The 18690-nt window shown below is 46.6% G+C and overlaps 10 non-coding genes across 10 annotated transcripts; all 10 read left to right on the top strand.

Moving 5' to 3' along the window:
• The first annotated feature begins 288 nt into the window (after positions 1-288).
• Positions 289-360, top strand: TRNAA-CGC (transfer RNA alanine (anticodon CGC)). Its single transcript has one exon. It is a non-coding gene; the product is annotated as a tRNA-Ala (tRNA).
• Positions 361-2750: 2390 nt separating this feature from the next.
• On the top strand, positions 2751-2822 carry TRNAA-CGC (transfer RNA alanine (anticodon CGC)). The gene has a single exon. It is a non-coding gene; the product is annotated as a tRNA-Ala (tRNA).
• Positions 2823-5224: 2402 nt separating this feature from the next.
• On the top strand, positions 5225-5296 carry TRNAA-CGC (transfer RNA alanine (anticodon CGC)). The gene has a single exon. It is a non-coding gene; the product is annotated as a tRNA-Ala (tRNA).
• Positions 5297-7688: 2392 nt separating this feature from the next.
• TRNAA-CGC (transfer RNA alanine (anticodon CGC)) lies at positions 7689-7760 on the top strand. Its single transcript has one exon. It is a non-coding gene; the product is annotated as a tRNA-Ala (tRNA).
• Positions 7761-9818: 2058 nt separating this feature from the next.
• TRNAA-UGC (transfer RNA alanine (anticodon UGC)) lies at positions 9819-9890 on the top strand. The gene has a single exon. It is a non-coding gene; the product is annotated as a tRNA-Ala (tRNA).
• A 264-nt stretch (positions 9891-10154) lies between these two features.
• On the top strand, positions 10155-10226 carry TRNAA-CGC (transfer RNA alanine (anticodon CGC)). Its single transcript has one exon. It is a non-coding gene; the product is annotated as a tRNA-Ala (tRNA).
• A 2390-nt stretch (positions 10227-12616) lies between these two features.
• TRNAA-CGC (transfer RNA alanine (anticodon CGC)) lies at positions 12617-12688 on the top strand. Its single transcript has one exon. It is a non-coding gene; the product is annotated as a tRNA-Ala (tRNA).
• Positions 12689-15106: 2418 nt separating this feature from the next.
• Positions 15107-15178, top strand: TRNAA-CGC (transfer RNA alanine (anticodon CGC)). The gene has a single exon. It is a non-coding gene; the product is annotated as a tRNA-Ala (tRNA).
• A 2058-nt stretch (positions 15179-17236) lies between these two features.
• Positions 17237-17308, top strand: TRNAA-UGC (transfer RNA alanine (anticodon UGC)). The gene has a single exon. It is a non-coding gene; the product is annotated as a tRNA-Ala (tRNA).
• A 264-nt stretch (positions 17309-17572) lies between these two features.
• On the top strand, positions 17573-17644 carry TRNAA-CGC (transfer RNA alanine (anticodon CGC)). Its single transcript has one exon. It is a non-coding gene; the product is annotated as a tRNA-Ala (tRNA).
• The last annotated feature ends 1046 nt before the right edge of the window (positions 17645-18690 follow it).

Raw genomic sequence — 18690 nt, 5'->3', positions numbered from 1 at the left:
CGGGTCCAATCCCTGGCATCTCCAATTGTTTCCCTTTTTTTGACTGTCATATGGTCTCTGTCCACTAGATGGCTCTTTGAGCACGGTAATCCTCTGGTGGAATACTTCCCCTGGAAGTCATCTCTTATGGAGAAGCATAATGCACACTGCTTCAGTGTGACCATGTGCTTTTCCAGTCTTGCTCCCGTTTTCCCTGGTCTTTTGCTAGTGCTTCAGTTGGCAGCATACTTTGACCGGAAGAATTCTCCCAGGAAAAGATGTCTGCAGGACAGACTCACCGCACACCAAGGGGATGTAGCTCAGTGGTAGAGCGCATGCTTCGCATGTATGAGGTCCCGGGTTCAATCCCCGGCATCTCCATTTGCATAAACTTCAGTGTGATTTTGTCCCGGTTATTTTGTATTTCACACTGCAACTCGGGCCATGATTATAGGATCATCGACATTCATATCTATTTGTCTGAGAAAACGCTGGTGCCCGTATCGCAAACCTGCCTGTAATATATCAGTGAGGTTTGCGTCCCTGCCAGTGTCAACATCCTGTATGCCTTCACAATCACTACAAATAGAAATGAACAGAGAGTACCATCACACCACAGTTTTAACTGTGCAGAATCGTGAAAGGATTGGCATTGCCTTGCGTTTCTTTTCAGTCGATTGTTTTGGTTCCGAATGTATAGCTCCACCATTGTACCTTTGTAGCATATGATGGCTAGCTTTAAAAATAATTTGTTTTCACTGGATGTGGCCACAGATGTACCTCTGTTGTCAACCTAAGTTGATCAGGTTCTGTAACTTGTTAGTTTTGAGCTGGAATATCCTACCAGCTCTGCTGCTGGGGCCTATCTCCGGCTTCTAAAAGCAAAAGCCTTGAACATATTGATATTTTTCATTAGTTGATCAGGGGGATTGCAGGGGGGGGCAGCTTTTCTGCATGTTTCTATGGACAACCAGAAACAGGTGGCTCTAAAATGAAGTCCGCCATTTGGAAACTCCAATTCGACAGTTACCATCAGTTCTGGGCGCTGTTAGTCCCAAGCAGCCAGCCAGCATCTGGTAGATTTCATAGGTCCTTGCGGGCAGCGGGGATGTAACTCAGTGGTAGAGCACCTGCTTTGGAAGTATGAGGCCACAGGTTCGATCCCCGGCATCTCCATATGATATGTTTCTTCAAGTGTGGGCTTTTTCCTGTACATGGGAATTAGGATGATGTGGTCTTTTGCCATACTAAATCCTGTTGCTGAACGTCTTCTCTTTGGAGCCGATGATTGTGGACATGCACGGTGCACCATGCTTCAGTGTGATGTCTGCTTTTTTCATTGGAAGCCTGTTAGCCTGATCTCTTACCGGGATGACACAAAGCAGACTCGTTCAGACAGAGGGGCATTGGCTGAGAATAGTGTCTCCACCGGTCCCCCTGCTAGGCAGTGGTATCATTCTGAGGTGCTGTGCACGCTCACCAACTATCACCCCCTCTGACCTTTCCCACCGCAGAACACCCTGAATGCATTCAGCGGGTTATGCTTCATTCTAGGGCTGCAATGGATCGCCTAGTTGCAAAACCAATGGAAGCACCATTGACCTTCCGCAGAATTCCACTGCTTGTCTGCCTAGAGAAGCGACATCTGCCGAGTGTGCTAGGGACACTCATGACGGCAGAGCTATAGAGTGGTGGGTCCACTTTGCTTTCCACTAGCCAGCAAATACAGAAGGACATCCGAAAGAGGTGTCAGTCTATCTAGCAACATTTGTGGGCTTTCGGCTGGAGGAATTCCTGCGCGAAATGGTGCTATCTCATTTTTGGTGTTTGAAGACATACATATATATATATATATATATTTATTTATTTTTTCTCCATAACTACACTTCTCAAATCTGGGGCATCTATCCGAGATGGCCGTGTCACATTATGTGATGTCTCAGGCACCAACGTGATGAGATCGACCTGGCGCTTTAACTTTGTCATTGTAAGTAGTAAGATGTAATTTGGCAGTTGTCATGTTTTTTCATATGCACTACTGCAAACCCCTTTCCTTACTTAGCCCACTCCCTCCTGAAGCTTTTAGGTGTGATGAGGAAGTGTCCTCTCAGCGGGGATGTAGCTCAGTTGTAGAGCGCATGCTTTGCATGTATGAGGACCCGGGGCATTTCCACTTGTTTCTCTTTTTGACTGTCAAATGATCTCTATCCACTAGATGGCCCTTTGAGCACAGTAATCCTGTGGTGGAAATCTTCCCCTGGAAGTCATCTCTTCTGGAGAAGCAAAATGCACACTGCTTCAGTGTGACCATGTGGTTTTCCATTCTTGCTCTAGTTTTCCCTGCTCTTTTGCTAGTGCTTCACTCGGCAGAATGTTTTGACCAGAAGAGTTCTCCCTGAAAATTATGTCTGCAGGACAGACACACTGCATACCGAGGGGATGTAGCTCAGTGGTAGAGCACTTGTTTTGCATGTATGAGGCCCCGGGTCCAATCCCTGGCATCTCCAATTGTTTCCCTTTTTTTGACTGTCATATGGTCTCTGTCCACTAGATGGCTCTTTGAGCACGGTAATCCTCTGGTGGAATACTTCCCCTGGAAGTCATCTCTTATGGAGAAGCATAATGCACACTGCTTCAGTGTGACCATGTGCTTTTCCAGTCTTGCTCCCGTTTTCCCTGGTCTTTTGCTAGTGCTTCAGTTGGCAGCATACTTTGACCGGAAGAATTCTCCCAGGAAAAGATGTCTGCAGGACAGACTCACGGCACACCAAGGGGATGTAGCTCAGTGGTAGAGCGCATGCTTCGCATGTATGAGGTCCCGGGTTCAATCCCCGGCACCTCCATTTGCATAAACTTCAGTGTGATTTTGTCCCGGTTATTTTGTATTTCACACTGCAACTCGGGCCATGATTATAGGATCATCGACATTCATATCTATTTGTCTGAGAAAACGCTGGTGCCCGTATCGCAAACCTGCCTGTAATATATCAGTGAGGTTTGCGTCCCTGCCAGTGTCAACATCCTGTATGCCTTCACAATCACTACAAATAGAAATCCACAGAGAGTACCATCACACCACAGTTTTAACTGTGCAGAATCGTGAAAGGATTGGCATTGCCTTGCGTTTCTTTTCAGTCGATTGTTTTGGTTCCGAATGTATAGCTCCACCATTGTACCTTTGTGGCATATGATGGCTAGCTTTAAAAATAATTTGTTTTCACTGGATGTGGCCACAGATGTACCTCTGTTGTCAACCTAAGTTGATCAGGTTCTGTAACTTGTTAGTTTTGAGCTGGAATATCCTACCAGCTCTGCTGCTGGGGCCTATCTCCGGCTTCTAAAAGCAAAAGCCTTGAACATATTGATATTTTTCATTAGTTGATCAGGGGGATTGCAGGGGGGGGCAGCTTTTCTGCATGTTTCTATGGACAACCAGAAACAGGTGGCTCTAAAATGAAGTCCGCCATTTGGAAACTCCAATTCGACAGTAACCATCAGTTCTGGGCGCTGTTAGTCCCAAGCAGCCAGCCAGCATCTGGTAGATTTCATAGGTCCTTGCTGGCAGCGGGGATGTAACTCAGTGGTAGAGCACCTGCTTTGGAAGTATGAGGCCACAGGTTCGATCCCCGGCATCTCCATATGATATGTTTCTTCAAGTGTGGGCTTTTTCCTGTACATGGGAATTAGGATGATGTGGTCTTTTGCCATACTAAATCCTGTTGCTGAACGTCTTCTCTTTGGAGCCGATGATTGTGGACATGCACGGTGCACCATCCTTCAGTGTGGTGTCTGCTTTTTTCATTGGAAGCCTGTTAGCCTGATCTCTTACCGGGATGACACAAAGCAGACTCGTTCAGACAGAGGGGCATTGGCTGAGAATAGTGTCTCCACCGGTCCCCCTGCTAGGCAGTGGTATCATTCTGAGGTGCTGTGCACGCTCACCAACTATCACCCCCTCTGACCTTTCCCACCGCAGAACACCCTGAATGCATTCAGCGGGTTATGCTTCATTCTAGGGCTGCAATGGATCGCCTAGTGGCAAAACCAATGGAAGCACCATTGACCTTCCGCAGAATTCCACTGCTTGTCTGCCTAGAGAAGCGACATCTGCCGAGTGTGCTAGGGACACTCATGACGGCAGAGCTATAGAGTGGTGGGTCCACGTTGCTTTCCACTAGCCAGCAAATACAGAAGGACATCCGAAAGAGGTGTCAGTCTATCTAGCAACATTTGTGGGCTTTCGGCTGGAGGAATTCCTGCGCGAAATGGTGCTATCTCATTTTTGGTGTTTGAAGACATACATATATATATATATATATATATATATATATATTTATTTATTTTTTCTCCATAACTACACTTCTCAAATCTGGGGCATCTATCCGAGATGGCCGTGTCACATTATGTGATGTCTCAGGCACCAACGTGATGAGATCGACCTGGCGCTTTAACTTTGTCATTGTAAGTAGTAAGATGTAATTTGGCAGTTGTCATGTTTTTTCATATGCACTACTGCAAACCCCTTTCCTTACTTAGCCCACTCCCTCCTGAAGCTTTTAGGTGTGATGAGGAAGTGTCCTCTCAGCGGGGATGTAGCTCAGTTGTAGAGCGCATGCTTTGCATGTATGAGGACCCGGGGCATTTCCACTTGTTTCTCTTTTTGACTGTCAAATGATCTCTATCCACTAGATGGCCCTTTGAGCACAGTAATCCTCTGGTGGAAATCTTCCCCTGGAAGTCATCTCTTATGGAGAAGCAAAATGCACACTGCTTCAGTGTGACCATGTGGTTTTCCATTCTTGCTCCAGTTTTCCCTGCTCTTTTGCTAGTGCTTCACTCGGCAGAATGTTTTGACCAGAAGAGTTCTCCCTGAAAATTATGTCTGCAGGACAGACACACTGCATACCGAGGGGATGTAGCTCAGTGGTAGAGCACTTGTTTTGCATGTATGAGGCCCCGGGTCCAATCCCTGGCATCTCCAATTGTTTCCCTTTTTTTGACTGTCATATGGTCTCTGTCCACTAGATGGCTCTTTGAGCACGGTAATCCTCTGGTGGAATACTTCCCCTGGAAGTCATCTCTTATGGAGAAGCATAATGCACACTGCTTCAGTGTGACCATGTGCTTTTCCAGTCTTGCTCCCGTTTTCCCTGGTCTTTTGCTAGTGCTTCAGTTGGCAGCATACTTTGACCGGAAGAATTCTCCCAGGAAAAGATGTCTGCAGGACAGACTCACCGCACACCAAGGGGATGTAGCTCAGTGGTAGAGCGCATGCTTCGCATGTATGAGGTCCCGGGTTCAATCCCCGGCATCTCCATTTGCATAAACTTCAGTGTGATTTTGTCCCGGTTATTTTGTATTTCACACTGCAACTCGGGCCATGATTATAGGATCATCGACATTCATATCTATTTGTCTGAGAAAACGCTGGTGCCCGTATCGCAAACCTGCCTGTAATATATCAGTGAGGTTTGCGTCCCTGCCAGTGTCAACATCCTGTATGCCTTCACAATCACTACAAATAGAAATGCACAGAGAGTACCATCACACCACAGTTTTAACTGTGCAGAATCGTGAAAGGATTGGCATTGCCTTGCGTTTCTTTTCAGTCGATTGTTTTGGTTCCGAATGTATAGCTCCACCATTGTACCTTTGTAGCATATGATGGCTAGCTTTAAAAATAATTTGTTTTCACTGGATGTGGCCACAGATGTACCTCTGTTGTCAACCTAAGTTGATCAGGTTCTGTAACTTGTTAGTTTTGAGCTGGAATATCCTACCAGCTCTGCTGCTGGGGCCTATCTCCGGCTTCTAAAAGCAAAAGCCTTGAACATATTGATATTTTTCATTAGTTGATCAGGGGGATTGCAGGGGGGGGGGCAGCTTTTCTGCATGTTTCTATGGACAACCAGAAACAGGTGGCTCTAAAATGAAGTCCGCCATTTGGAAACTCCAATTCGACAGTTACCATCAGTTCTGGGCGCTGTTAGTCCCAAGCAGCCAGCCAGCATCTGGTAGATTTCATAGGTCCTTGCGGGCAGCGGGGATGTAACTCAGTGGTAGAGCACCTGCTTTGGAAGTATGAGGCCACAGGTTCGATCCCCGGCATCTCCATATGATATGTTTCTTCAAGTGTGGGCTTTTTCCTGTACATGGGAATTAGGATGATGTGGTCTTTTGCCATACTAAATCCTGTTGCTGAACGTCTTCTCTTTGGAGCCGATGATTGTGGACATGCACGGTGCACCATGCTTCAGTGTGATGTCTGCTTTTTTCATTGGAAGCCTGTTAGCCTGATCTCTTACCGGGATGACACAAAGCAGACTCGTTCAGACAGAGGGGCATTGGCTGAGAATAGTGTCTCCACCGGTCCCCCTGCTAGGCAGTGGTATCATTCTGAGGTGCTGTGCACGCTCACCAACTATCACCCCCTCTGACCTTTCCCACCGCAGAACACCCTGAATGCATTCAGCGGGTTATGCTTCATTCTAGGGCTGCAATGGATCGCCTAGTTGCAAAACCAATGGAAGCACCATTGACCTTCCGCAGAATTCCACTGCTTGTCTGCCTAGAGAAGCGACATCTGCCGAGTGTGCTAGGGACACTCATGACGGCAGAGCTATAGAGTGGTGGGTCCACGTTGCTTTCCACTAGCCAGCAAATACAGAAGGACATCCGAAAGAGGTGTCAGTCTATCTAGCAACATTTGTGGGCTTTCGGCTGGAGGAATTCCTGCGCGAAATGGTGCTATCTCATTTTTGGTGTTTGAAGACATACATATATATATATATATATATTTATTTATTTTTTCTCCATAACTACACTTCTCAAATCTGGGGCATCTATCCGAGATGGCCGTGTCACATTATGTGATGTCTCAGGCACCAACGTGATGAGATCGACCTGGCGCTTTAACTTTGTCATTGTAAGTAGTAAGATGTAATTTGGCAGTTGTCATGTTTTTTCATATGCACTACTGCAAACCCCTTTCCTTACTTAGCCCACTCCCTCCTGAAGCTTTTAGGTGTGATGAGGAAGTGTCCTCTCAGCGGGGATGTAGCTCAGTTGTAGAGCGCATGCTTTGCATGTATGAGGACCCGGGGCATTTCCACTTGTTTCTCTTTTTGACTGTCAAATGATCTCTATCCACTAGATGGCCCTTTGAGCACAGTAATCCTGTGGTGGAAATCTTCCCCTGGAAGTCATCTCTTCTGGAGAAGCAAAATGCACACTGCTTCAGTGTGACCATGTGGTTTTCCATTCTTGCTCTAGTTTTCCCTGCTCTTTTGCTAGTGCTTCACTCGGCAGAATGTTTTGACCAGAAGAGTTCTCCCTGAAAATTATGTCTGCAGGACAGACACACTGCATACCGAGGGGATGTAGCTCAGTGGTAGAGCACTTGTTTTGCATGTATGAGGCCCCGGGTCCAATCCCTGGCATCTCCAATTGTTTCCCTTTTTTTGACTGTCATATGGTCTCTGTCCACTAGATGGCTCTTTGAGCACGGTAATCCTCTGGTGGAATACTTCCCCTGGAAGTCATCTCTTATGGAGAAGCATAATGCACACTGCTTCAGTGTGACCATGTGCTTTTCCAGTCTTGCTCCCGTTTTCCCTGGTCTTTTGCTAGTGCTTCAGTTGGCAGCATACTTTGACCGGAAGAATTCTCCCAGGAAAAGATGTCTGCAGGACAGACTCACGGCACACCAAGGGGATGTAGCTCAGTGGTAGAGCGCATGCTTCGCATGTATGAGGTCCCGGGTTCAATCCCCGGCACCTCCATTTGCATAAACTTCAGTGTGATTTTGTCCCGGTTATTTTGTATTTCACACTGCAACTCGGGCCATGATTATAGGATCATCGACATTCATATCTATTTGTCTGAGAAAACGCTGGTGCCCGTATCGCAAACCTGCCTGTAATATATCAGTGAGGTTTGCGTCCCTGCCAGTGTCAACATCCTGTATGCCTTCACAATCACTACAAATAGAAATCCACAGAGAGTACCATCACACCACAGTTTTAACTGTGCAGAATCGTGAAAGGATTGGCATTGCCTTGCGTTTCTTTTCAGTCGATTGTTTTGGTTCCGAATGTATAGCTCCACCATTGTACCTTTGTGGCATATGATGGCTAGCTTTAAAAATAATTTGTTTTCACTGGATGTGGCCACAGATGTACCTCTGTTGTCAACCTAAGTTGATCAGGTTCTGTAACTTGTTAGTTTTGAGCTGGAATATCCTACCAGCTCTGCTGCTGGGGCCTATCTCCGGCTTCTAAAAGCAAAAGCCTTGAACATATTGATATTTTTCATTAGTTGATCAGGGGGATTGCAGGGGGGGGCAGCTTTTCTGCATGTTTCTATGGACAACCAGAAACAGGTGGCTCTAAAATGAAGTCCGCCATTTGGAAACTCCAATTCGACAGTAACCATCAGTTCTGGGCGCTGTTAGTCCCAAGCAGCCAGCCAGCATCTGGTAGATTTCATAGGTCCTTGCTGGCAGCGGGGATGTAACTCAGTGGTAGAGCACCTGCTTTGGAAGTATGAGGCCACAGGTTCGATCCCCGGCATCTCCATATGATATGTTTCTTCAAGTGTGGGCTTTTTCCTGTACATGGGAATTAGGATGATGTGGTCTTTTGCCATACTAAATCCTGTTGCTGAACGTCTTCTCTTTGGAGCCGATGATTGTGGACATGCACGGTGCACCATCCTTCAGTGTGGTGTCTGCTTTTTTCATTGGAAGCCTGTTAGCCTGATCTCTTACCGGGATGACACAAAGCAGACTCGTTCAGACAGAGGGGCATTGGCTGAGAATAGTGTCTCCACCGGTCCCCCTGCTAGGCAGTGGTATCATTCTGAGGTGCTGTGCACGCTCACCAACTATCACCCCCTCTGACCTTTCCCACCGCAGAACACCCTGAATGCATTCAGCGGGTTATGCTTCATTCTAGGGCTGCAATGGATCGCCTAGTGGCAAAACCAATGGAAGCACCATTGACCTTCCGCAGAATTCCACTGCTTGTCTGCCTAGAGAAGCGACATCTGCCGAGTGTGCTAGGGACACTCATGACGGCAGAGCTATAGAGTGGTGGGTCCACGTTGCTTTCCACTAGCCAGCAAATACAGAAGGACATCCGAAAGAGGTGTCAGTCTATCTAGCAACATTTGTGGGCTTTCGGCTGGAGGAATTCCTGCGCGAAATGGTGCTATCTCATTTTTGGTGTTTGAAGACATACATATATATATATATATATATATATTTATTTATTTTTTCTCCATAACTACACTTCTCAAATCTGGGGCATCTATCCGAGATGGCCGTGTCACATTATGTGATGTCTCAGGCACCAACGTGATGAGATCGACCTGGCGCTTTAACTTTGTCATTGTAAGTAGTAAGATGTAATTTGGCAGTTGTCATGTTTTTTCATATGCACTACTGCAAACCCCTTTCCTTACTTAGCCCACTCCCTCCTGAAGCTTTTAGGTGTGATGAGGAAGTGTCCTCTCAGCGGGGATGTAGCTCAGTTGTAGAGCGCATGCTTTGCATGTATGAGGACCCGGGGCATTTCCACTTGTTTCTCTTTTTGACTGTCAAATGATCTCTATCCACTAGATGGCCCTTTGAGCACAGTAATCCTGTGGTGGAAATCTTCCCCTGGAAGTCATCTCTTATGGAGAAGCAAAATGCACACTGCTTCAGTGTGACCATGTGGTTTTCCATTCTTGCTCCAGTTTTCCCTGCTCTTTTGCTAGTGCTTCACTCGGCAGAATGTTTTGACCAGAAGAGTTCTCCCTGAAAATTATGTCTGCAGGACAGACACACTGCATACCGAGGGGATGTAGCTCAGTGGTAGAGCACTTGTTTTGCATGCATGAGGCCCCGGGTCCAATCCCTGGCATCTCCAATTGTTTCCCTTTTTTTGACTGTCATATGGTCTCTGTCCACTAGATGGCTCTTTGAGCACGGTAATCCTCTGGTGGAATACTTCCCCTGGAAGTCATCTCTTATGGAGAAGCATAATGCACACTGCTTCAGTGTGACCATGTGCTTTTCCAGTCTTGCTCCCGTTTTCCCTGGTCTTTTGCTAGTGCTTCAGTTGGCAGCATACTTTGACCGGAAGAATTCTCCAAGGAAAAGATGTCTGCAGGACAGACTCACCGCACACCGAGGGGATGTAGCTCAGTGGTAGAGCGCATGCTTCGCATGTATGAGGTCCCGGGTTCAATCCCCGGCATCTCCATTTGCATAAACATCAGTGTGATTTTGTCCCGGTTATTTTGTATTTCACACTGCAACTCGGGCCATGATTATAGGATCATCGACATTCATATCTATTTGTCTGAGAAAACGCTGGTGCCCGTATCGCAAACCTGCCTGTAATATATCAGTGAGGTTTGCGTCCCTGCCAGTGTCAACATCCTGTATGCCTTCACAATCACTACAAATAGAAATGCAACGAGAGTACCATCACACCACAGTTTTAACCGTGCAGAATCGTGAAAGGATTGGCATTGCCTTGCGTTTCTTTTCAGTCGATTGTTTTGGTTCCGAATGTATAGCTCCACCATTGTACCTTTGTAGCATATGATGGCTAGCTTTAAAAATAATTTGTTTTCACTGGATGTGGCCACAGATGTACCTCTGTTGTCAACCTAAGTTGATCAGGTTCTGTAACTTGTTCGTTTTGAGCTGGAATATCCTACCAGCTCTGCTGCTGGGGCCTATCTCCGGCTTCTAAAAGCAAAAGCCTTGAACATATTGATATTTTTCATTAGTTGATCAGGGGGACTGCAGGGGGGGGCAGATTTTCTGCATGTTTCTATGGACAACCAGAAACAGGTGGCTCTAAAATGAAGTCCGCCATTTGGAAACTCCAATTCGACAGTTACCATCAGTTCTGGGCGCTGTTAGTCCCAAGCAGCCAGCCAGCATCTGGTAGATTTCATAGGTCCTTGCTGGCAGCGGGGATGTAACTCAGTGGTGGAGCACCTGCTTTGGAAGTATGAGGCCACAGGTTCGATCCCCGGCATCTCCATATGATATGTTTCTTCAAGTGTGGGCTTTTTCCTGTACATGGGAATTAGGATGATGTGGTCTTTTGCCATACTAAATCCTGTTGCTGAACGTCTTCTCTTTGGAGCCGATGATTGTGGACATGCACGGTGCACCATGCTTCAGTGTGATGTCTGCTTTTTTCATTGGAAGCCTGTTAGCCTGATCTCTTACCGGGATGACACAAAGCAGACTCATTCAGACAGAGGGGCATTGGCTGAGAATAGTGTCTCCACCGGTCCCCCTGCTAGGCAGTGGTATCATTCTGAGGTGCTGTGCACGCTCACCAACTATCACCCCCTCTGACCTTTCCCACCGCAGAACACCCTGAATGCATTCAGCGGGTTATGCTTCATTCTAGGGCTGCAATGGATCGCCTAGTGGCAAAACCAATGGAAGCACCATTGACCTTCCGCAGAATTCCACTGCTTGTCTGCCTAGAGAAGCGACATCTGCCGAGTGTGCTAGGGACACTCATGACGGCAGAGCTATAGAGTGGTGGGTCCACGTTGCTTTCCACTAGCCAGCAAATACAGAAGGACATCCGAAAGAGGTGTCAGTCTATCTAGCAACATTTGTGGGCTTTCGGCTGGAGGAATTCCTGCGCGAAATGGTGCTATCTCATTTTTGGTGTTTGAAGACATACATATATATATATATATATATTTATTTATTTTTTCTCCATAACTACACTTCTCAAATCTGGGGCATCTATCCGAGATGGCCGTGTCACATTATGTGATGTCTCAGGCACCAACGTGATGAGATCGACCTGGCGCTTTAACTTTGTCATTGTAAGTAGTAAGATGTAATTTGGCAGTTGTCATGTTTTTTCATATGCACTACTGCAAACCCCTTTCCTTACTTAGCCCACTCCCTCCTGAAGCTTTTAGGTGTGATGAGGAAGTGTCCTCTCAGCGGGGATGTAGCTCAGTTGTAGAGCGCATGCTTTGCATGTATGAGGACCCGGGGCATTTCCACTTGTTTCTCTTTTTGACTGTCAAATGATCTCTATCCACTAGATGGCCCTTTGAGCACAGTAATCCTGTGGTGGAAATCTTCCCCTGGAAGTCATCTCTTCTGGAGAAGCAAAATGCACACTGCTTCAGTGTGACCATGTGGTTTTCCATTCTTGCTCTAGTTTTCCCTGCTCTTTTGCTAGTGCTTCACTCGGCAGAATGTTTTGACCAGAAGAGTTCTCCCTGAAAATTATGTCTGCAGGACAGACACACTGCATACCGAGGGGATGTAGCTCAGTGGTAGAGCACTTGTTTTGCATGTATGAGGCCCCGGGTCCAATCCCTGGCATCTCCAATTGTTTCCCTTTTTTTGACTGTCATATGGTCTCTGTCCACTAGATGGCTCTTTGAGCACGGTAATCCTCTGGTGGAATACTTCCCCTGGAAGTCATCTCTTATGGAGAAGCATAATGCACACTGCTTCAGTGTGACCATGTGCTTTTCCAGTCTTGCTCCCGTTTTCCCTGGTCTTTTGCTAGTGCTTCAGTTGGCAGCATACTTTGACCGGAAGAATTCTCCCAGGAAAAGATGTCTGCAGGACAGACTCACGGCACACCAAGGGGATGTAGCTCAGTGGTAGAGCGCATGCTTCGCATGTATGAGGTCCCGGGTTCAATCCCCGGCACCTCCATTTGCATAAACTTCAGTGTGATTTTGTCCCGGTTATTTTGTATTTCACACTGCAACTCGGGCCATGATTATAGGATCATCGACATTCATATCTATTTGTCTGAGAAAACGCTGGTGCCCGTATCGCAAACCTGCCTGTAATATATCAGTGAGGTTTGCGTCCCTGCCAGTGTCAACATCCTGTATGCCTTCACAATCACTACAAATAGAAATCCACAGAGAGTACCATCACACCACAGTTTTAACTGTGCAGAATCGTGAAAGGATTGGCATTGCCTTGCGTTTCTTTTCAGTCGATTGTTTTGGTTCCGAATGTATAGCTCCACCATTGTACCTTTGTGGCATATGATGGCTAGCTTTAAAAATAATTTGTTTTCACTGGATGTGGCCACAGATGTACCTCTGTTGTCAACCTAAGTTGATCAGGTTCTGTAACTTGTTAGTTTTGAGCTGGAATATCCTACCAGCTCTGCTGCTGGGGCCTATCTCCGGCTTCTAAAAGCAAAAGCCTTGAACATATTGATATTTTTCATTAGTTGATCAGGGGGATTGCAGGGGGGGGCAGCTTTTCTGCATGTTTCTATGGACAACCAGAAACAGGTGGCTCTAAAATGAAGTCCGCCATTTGGAAACTCCAATTCGACAGTAACCATCAGTTCTGGGCGCTGTTAGTCCCAAGCAGCCAGCCAGCATCTGGTAGATTTCATAGGTCCTTGCTGGCAGCGGGGATGTAACTCAGTGGTAGAGCACCTGCTTTGGAAGTATGAGGCCACAGGTTCGATCCCCGGCATCTCCATATGATATGTTTCTTCAAGTGTGGGCTTTTTCCTGTACATGGGAATTAGGATGATGTGGTCTTTTGCCATACTAAATCCTGTTGCTGAACGTCTTCTCTTTGGAGCCGATGATTGTGGACATGCACGGTGCACCATCCTTCAGTGTGGTGTCTGCTTTTTTCATTGGAAGCCTGTTAGCCTGATCTCTTACCGGGATGACACAAAGCAGACTCGTTCAGACAGAGGGGCATTGGCTGAGAATAGTGTCTCCACCGGTCCCCCTGCTAGGCAGTGGTATCATTCTGAGGTGCTGTGCACGCTCACCAACTATCACCCCCTCTGACCTTTCCCACCGCAGAACACCCTGAATGCATTCAGCGGGTTATGCTTCATTCTAGGGCTGCAATGGATCGCCTAGTGGCAAAACCAATGGAAGCACCATTGACCTTCCGCAGAATTCCACTGCTTGTCTGCCTAGAGAAGCGACATCTGCCGAGTGTGCTAGGGACACTCATGACGGCAGAGCTATAGAGTGGTGGGTCCACGTTGCTTTCCACTAGCCAGCAAATACAGAAGGACATCCGAAAGAGGTGTCAGTCTATCTAGCAACATTTGTGGGCTTTCGGCTGGAGGAATTCCTGCGCGAAATGGTGCTATCTCATTTTTGGTGTTTGAAGACATACATATATATATATATATATATATATATATATATATATATATATATATATTTATTTATTTTTTCTCCATAACTACACTTCTCAAATCTGGGGCATCTATCCGAGATGGCCGTGTCACATTATGTGATGTCTCAGGCACCAACGTGATGAGATCGACCTGGCGCTTTAACTTTGTCATTGTAAGTAGTAAGATGTAATTTGGCAGTTGTCATGTTTTTTCATATGCACTACTGCAAACCCCTTTCCTTACTTAGCCCACTCCCTCCTGAAGCTTTTAGGTGTGATGAGGAAGTGTCCTCTCAGCGGGGATGTAGCTCAGTTGTAGAGCGCATGCTTTGCATGTATGAGGACCCGGGGCATTTCCACTTGTTTCTCTTTTTGACTGTCAAATGATCTCTATCCACTAGATGGCCCTTTGAGCACAGTAATCCTGTGGTGGAAATCTTCCCCTGGAAGTCATCTCTTATGGAGAAGCAAAATGCACACTGCTTCAGTGTGACCATGTGGTTTTCCATTCTTGCTCCAGTTTTCCCTGCTCTTTTGCTACTGCTTCACTCGGCAGAATGTTTTGACCAGAAGAGTTCTCCCTGAAAATTATGTCTGCGGGACAGACACACTGCATACCGAGGGGATGTAGCTCAGTGGTAGAGCACTTGTTTTGCATGTATGAGGCCCCGGGTCCAATCCCTGGCATCTCCAATTGTTTCCCTTTTTTTGACTGTCATATGGTCTCTGTCCACTAGATGGCTCTTTGAGCACGGTAATCCTCTGGTGGAATACTTCCCCTGGAAGTCATCTCTTATGGAGAAGCATAATGCACACTGCTTCAGTGTGACCATGTGCTTTTCCAGTCTTGCTCCCGTTTTCCCTGGTCTTTTGCTAGTGCTTCAGTTGGCAGCATACTTTGACCGGAAGAATTCTCCCAGGAAAAGATGTCTGCAGGACAGACTCACCGCATACCAAGGGGATGTAGCTCAGTGGTAGAGCGCATGCTTCGCATGTATGAGGTCCCGGGTTCAATCCCCGGCATCTCCATTTGCATAAACTTCAGTGTGATTTTGTCCCGGTTATTTTGTATTTCACACTGCAACTCGGGCCATGATTATAGGATCATCGACATTCATATCTATTTGTCTGAGAAAACGCTGGTGCCCGTATCGCAAACCTGCCTGTAATATATCAGTGAGGTTTGCGTCCCTGCCAGTGTCAACATCCTGTATGCCTTCACAATCACTACAAATAGAAATGCACAGAGAGTACCATCACACCACAGTTTTAACTGTGCAGAATCGTGAAAGGATTGGCATTGCCTTGCGTTTCTTTTCAGTCGATTGTTTTGGTTCCGAATGTATAGCTCCACCATTGTACCTTTGTAGCATATGATGGCTAGCTTTAAAAATAATTTGTTTTCACTGGATGTGGCCACAGATGTACCTCTGTTGTCAACCTAAGTTGATCAGGTTCTGTAACTTGTTAGTTTTGAGCTGGAATATCCTACCAGCTCTGCTGCTGGGGCCTATCTCCGGCTTCTAAAAGCAAAAGCCTTGAACATATTGATATTTTTCATTAGTTGATCAGGGGGATTGCAGGGGGGGGCAGCTTTTCTGCATGTTTCTATGGACAACCAGAAACAGGTGGCTCTAAAATGAAGTCCGCCATTTGGAAACTCCAATTCGACAGTTACCATCAGTTCTGGGCGCTGTTAGTCCCAAGCAGCCAGCCAGCATCTGGTACATTTCATAGGTCCTTGCTGGCAGCGGGGATGTAACTCAGTGGTAGAGCACCTGCTTTGGAAGTATGAGGCCACAGGTTCGATCCCCGGCATCTCCATATGATATGTTTCTTCAAGTGTGGGCTTTTTCCTGTACATGGGAATTAGGATGATGTGGTCTTTTGCCATACTAAATCCTGTTGCTGAACGTCTTCTCTTTGGAGCCGATGATTGTGGACATGCACGGTGCACCATGCTTCAGTGTGATGTCTGCTTTTTTCATTGGAAGCCTGTTAGCCTGATCTCTTACCGGGATGACACAAAGCAGACTCGTTCAGACAGAGGGGCATTGGCTGAGAATAGTGTCTCCACCGGTCCCCCTGCTAGGCAGTGGTATCATTCTGAGGTGCTGTGCACGCTCACCAACTATCACCCCCTCTGACCTTTCCCACCGCAGAACACCCTGAATGCATTCAGCGGGTTATGCTTCATTCTAGGGCTGCAATGGATCGCCTAGTGGCAAAACCAATGGAAGCACCATTGACCTTCCGCAGAATTCCACTGCTTGTCTGCCTAGAGAAGCGACATCTGCCGAGTGTGCTAGGGACACTCATGACGGCAGAGCTATAGAGTGGTGGGTCCACGTTGCTTTCCACTAGCCAGCAAATACAGAAGGACATCCGAAAGAGGTGTCAGTCTATCTAGCAACATTTGTGGGCTTTCGGCTGGAGGAATTCCTGCGCGAAATGGTGCTATCTCATTTTTGGTGTTTGAAGACATACATATATATATATATATATATATATTTATTTATTTTTTCTCCATAACTACACTTCTCAAATCTGGGGCATCTATCCGAGATGGCCGTGTCACATTATGTGATGTCTCAGGCACCAACGTGATGAGATCGACCTGGCGCTTTAACTTTGTCATTGTAAGTAGTAAGATGTAATTTGGCAGTTGTCATGTTTTTTCATATGCACTACTGCAAACCCCTTTCCTTACTTAGCCCACTCCCTCCTGAAGCTTTTAGGTGTGATGAGGAAGTGTCCTCTCAGCGGGGATGTAGCTCAGTTGTAGAGCGCATGCTTTGCATGTATGAGGACCCGGGGCATTTCCACTTGTTTCTCTTTTTGACTGTCAAATGATCTCTATCCACTAGATGGCCCTTTGAGCACAGTAATCCTGTGGTGGAAATCTTCCCCTGGAAGTCATCTCTTATGGAGAAGCAAAATGCACACTGCTTCAGTGTGACCATGTGGTTTTCCATTCTTGCTCCAGTTTTCCCTGCTCTTTTGCTAGTGCTTCACTCGGCAGAATGTTTTGACCAGAAGAGTTCTCCCTGAAAATTATGTCTGCAGGACAGACACACTGCATACCGAGGGGATGTAGCTCAGTGGTAGAGCACTTGTTTTGCATGCATGAGGCCCCGGGTCCAATCCCTGGCATCTCCAATTGTTTCCCTTTTTTTGACTGTCATATGGTCTCTGTCCACTAGATGGCTCTTTGAGCACGGTAATCCTCTGGTGGAATACTTCCCCTGGAAGTCATCTCTTATGGAGAAGCATAATGCACACTGCTTCAGTGTGACCATGTGCTTTTCCAGTCTTGCTCCCGTTTTCCCTGGTCTTTTGCTAGTGCTTCAGTTGGCAGCATACTTTGACCGGAAGAATTCTCCAAGGAAAAGATGTCTGCAGGACAGACTCACCGCACACCGAGGGGATGTAGCTCAGTGGTAGAGCGCATGCTTCGCATGTATGAGGTCCCGGGTTCAATCCCCGGCATCTCCATTTGCATAAACATCAGTGTGATTTTGTCCCGGTTATTTTGTATTTCACACTGCAACTCGGGCCATGATTATAGGATCATCGACATTCATATCTATTTGTCTGAGAAAACGCTGGTGCCCGTATCGCAAACCTGCCTGTAATATATCAGTGAGGTTTGCGTCCCTGCCAGTGTCAACATCCTGTATGCCTTCACAATCACTACAAATAGAAATGCAACGAGAGTACCATCACACCACAGTTTTAACCGTGCAGAATCGTGAAAGGATTGGCATTGCCTTGCGTTTCTTTTCAGTCGATTGTTTTGGTTCCGAATGTATAGCTCCACCATTGTACCTTTGTAGCATATGATGGCTAGCTTTAAAAATAATTTGTTTTCACTGGATGTGGCCACAGATGTACCTCTGTTGTCAACCTAAGTTGATCAGGTTCTGTAACTTGTTCGTTTTGAGCTGGAATATCCTACCAGCTCTGCTGCTGGGGCCTATCTCCGGCTTCTAAAAGCAAAAGCCTTGAACATATTGATATTTTTCATTAGTTGATCAGGGGGACTGCAGGGGGGGGCAGATTTTCTGCATGTTTCTATGGACAACCAGAAACAGGTGGCTCTAAAATGAAGTCCGCCATTTGGAAACTCCAATTCGACAGTTACCATCAGTTCTGGGCGCTGTTAGTCCCAAGCAGCCAGCCAGCATCTGGTAGATTTCATAGGTCCTTGCTGGCAGCGGGGATGTAACTCAGTGGTGGAGCACCTGCTTTGGAAGTATGAGGCCACAGGTTCGATCCCCGGCATCTCCATATGATATGTTTCTTCAAGTGTGGGCTTTTTCCTGTACATGGGAATTAGGATGATGTGGTCTTTTGCCATACTAAATCCTGTTGCTGAACGTCTTCTCTTTGGAGCCGATGATTGTGGACATGCACGGTGCACCATGCTTCAGTGTGATGTCTGCTTTTTTCATTGGAAGCCTGTTAGCCTGATCTCTTACCGGGATGACACAAAGCAGACTCGTTCAGACAGAGGGGCATTGGCTGAGAATAGTGTCTCC

This window comes from Ambystoma mexicanum, chromosome 12, assembly GCF_040938575.1.
Source record: "Ambystoma mexicanum isolate Mex_15411 chromosome 12, UKY_AmexF1_1, whole genome shotgun sequence".
In the NCBI taxonomy this organism is placed as follows: Eukaryota; Metazoa; Chordata; class Amphibia; order Caudata; family Ambystomatidae; genus Ambystoma; species Ambystoma mexicanum.
This window is presented reverse-complemented; position numbering and strand designations above follow the sequence as displayed.